Consider the following 3,479-nt stretch of genomic DNA (forward strand, 5'->3'; position numbering starts at 1 on the left):
AACTCCACCAACCAGCATCCAACTCCACCAGGAGGACCACAAAGCATTATGCTACGGTTCTTACAACAGGATACAGCCATCATACCCACATGAAAGGAGTATTTTTGATCACTTTTCCCAAGCTAAGATGCTAGACTAACAGCTGGATACCAGTGATGGGATGAGCTGAAATTGAYAGGGGAAAAAGTGCAACCAAGGACTTAACATCTGCTCCAAACATTTTTATCGAAGGGAAAAGATCAACACTGGACCACCTGGATCCTTTCGCTGCACTTTCTGTTGATAAACAGTTACAGCAAACCTTATTGTTTTTACTGTAGCCTACTGCTAACTTTACTAGTACATCTACTGTAAATTGGCCTCATACAGCGATTTACTACAGTCAGTCACCACATACGGTGATGACATTATACTTAAATTCTTAACATCTCTATTAAGTTTCTTTAAATGATGCACAAGTGGCGGCTCCACTGATAAAATACACACAGACACGTAGTTAGCTAAGCTAAAAAACACCAGCCTTTTCAACAATTCCTTTTGCTTTCAAAGTCTGTTGAAGATCTTGACCCTCCAGCTCACCTTTCAACTGAACTTTCCTGCGATTCCTGACGTTGGAAGTGTCAAAATTTGCTCTAGATAGTATTTTTCTGTTACGGTATTAACACAGGATCTCCGTAGATCTTTTGAGAGAGCGGAGAAAATGTATGCAAATGATATTTGTGACATCACGAGTGAAGGTTGTTGTTTTTTTTATCACATAATTAGGCCTTTTTTTAACGTTTCTTTCCCAAAGTGGTACTCTTGGCCATCCAGCAATGGTAACTCATTATAAACACATTTAAACAAGATATGTGTTGCATTAGAGAGTTGTTTTTGCCTATTTCATAAAAAAGTGAAACAAAATAAAAAGTCATTAAAAAGATGCCAGCTGATAAAAGTGTCTGCATAACTAGCCATGTTAAGCAACTATTCATGAAAGTGGCTTTTCAATTCCCAGGATGCTTTCTTTTGTCTCCTTTTAAATCTGACAAATATAAAGTCCTCTTTCTTCAATTTCTTCTTGCGGTCAAAGGTTATGATTTTTCTCCTATATCCTCAGAGAATGAGCAGGGAGGAGGAGAGCCCTCATTTGACTTTGTGCTGTCCAAATGTTATTTCAAGTCATCCATCAGCGTCGACTTGCAGCCACGGAGGAGAGGCCGGGTGGTGGTGCAGAGGGAGGTGATGGGAACACTTTCAGTGACAAGCTTAATTACAAGCCGTCCCAGTGTTTGCCTGGCATTTCCTTCGATGCTGTGATGTCTTACATGTTAATTCTGGCATTACTTACAGTCTGTGTTTCATAAAGATGAGGTTTGAAATAATAGAAGGAAATCACTCATTTCGAGCTCTTGTGTGATCAAAACACAGACATTTGAGGTCCTGGTTACTGGTTCATCTCCTATTTATAATCTGTTTCTGACTTTGCAAGATGACTGCTTCATCACTAAACAATTTTTTTAAACGAAATGTTTCCAAAGTGCTTCTACTGAGAATTATAATAATAATAGAGGGGTTTTATAAAAAAGCATTAATTTTATGGAATTTTTTTTAAATGCTTGAAAATGTTCCCTTGACTTTTATTGTCAAATATACAACGTTGTTTACTGTAATGCCTGCCAGCCAAAAAATTTAATCTCTTCTTTGACTCAGTCACTTCAACACAAAAATAAAAATAAAAAATAAAAACCACTGACCTGCAGATCAATGCCAGCAGTTTTGTTATCTTGAGGGCTTGAGCCAAGGTTTCATCATGCAAGGCCGTTCGGAATAAAACGATTGTTACATTTCTTTTGAACCTTTGCTCTCTGTGGTTGAAAAAACAATGCTATTTTTAACTTTTAACTTGTACAAATAAAACCCACTTCAGCCACTTGAGTGTATAAAACATTTTTTCAGCATCAATGTTACGTTTTTAGTTTTGACTTTTGTCAGTGATTTGCTACAGTGCAGAGTTGTTTATTTTGATGTGATTTTGATGGTCGTTTATTTACCCTTTAGTGTCATCCTATGACCACGACAGTGGATCACTTTAACACAGGGCTATTCAACTGGTGGCCCACGGGCCACATCTGGCCCGCAAGTGACCAAAATGCGGCCCGCCAATTGGTTCATCATCTCTCAAATTCAAACCCCTGGTTTTCTTCTTTAATAATTATGAGTTCTTTTAGTTAAACATATGGCGGTGATACAGAAATGTCAGAATCTTGGCTAGAAGCTGGAAAAAAAGCACTTCTATGAACATCCAAGACAATTAAAACTACAAGCAATTGAAGATAAAACGTTGAAAGTGAAAGTAAAATTGGTTTAAAAAGTTGGCAAGTCATATGTCAAAATAATATTTGTGTTAAATAAGAGGCATAATGTTTTTGTTTTTGTTGTTTTATTGTCACTACATTTATTACACAGGATTCTGCATCCATGATTAAATACAGCAAAATAAACTATTTCAAAGGTAGCAGATCTTTGTATACTTGGTTTATTTACATAATGACTTTAATTGTTAGATGTTCAGTCCCTGTGCCGTTTGCCTGCATTAACTGTGGCCCCCGGAGCAATTTAGTTGAGAAGCCCTGCTTTAACGGATATGTTGTTGAAATCGCAAGAGAGTTTAGAGTTGGTATGCAAGTTATTGTTTATTTGATAACCTTTGTGTTTTATTTCTCAGACAAAATAGATGGAGTAAAAAAATGACCTGAAAACAACAACAACAACAAAAAAAGGTTAGAGATGAGAAATGGAGCATTCAGCCATGTCAGTTTGTCACTGTCAGCCGGTCCACCAGAGAGCTTCGCCCTGCCAGGCGATAGGAGTTTGACACAAGGAGGTTGAGATATTTTGAGTTTTTTTTCTCCCAAAGGAGGAGGCATCGTGTCAGAAAACTGCAWGAGCTGGGAAACAAGAAAGAAGACACTCTGTGGGTGTAAATGATGCATTTTTCATCACACTGCGTGCACGGTGGCCCTTTTTGAGTTCTGYAGACGAAGCGCGGCACTGCAGGCGGCTGAAGCTGCGTTCGGCTGCTGTGAAGAAGTCTCACACAGCACCACTGTCTCTGTRATCACCGGGACCACAAATAGTCACAACATGAAAGTATAGACAACCAATTTAATGTTCTGCTTCTAAATATAACAGGTAGTGCTGTGTCTTATCACAACATGAATATCCTGCTAGTTCTCTATAAAACAGATAACAGACAGAAGAGAGCTGCAGAGGATGAACACAAACTTTTTTTTCTTGCATCACTCTGCACAACTTTTAAAGTAGAATGGAAGGTTTTGAATATTCCCACTATTTTCCTTTGCATTTAATTGTAAGAACAGAAACAGTAATAAGTTTTGGAAAATTTTAAAAAACCTGCAAGAATGTGGCACATGTATGCTCTTTATTTTTGGCTGGTTTTGCATGGTCCCTGCTGATTCACAAAGATGGGACAAGAG

Source organism: Austrofundulus limnaeus, unplaced genomic scaffold, assembly GCF_001266775.1.
Source record: "Austrofundulus limnaeus strain Quisiro unplaced genomic scaffold, Austrofundulus_limnaeus-1.0 Scaffold11, whole genome shotgun sequence".
Taxonomy (NCBI): domain Eukaryota; kingdom Metazoa; phylum Chordata; class Actinopteri; order Cyprinodontiformes; family Rivulidae; genus Austrofundulus; species Austrofundulus limnaeus.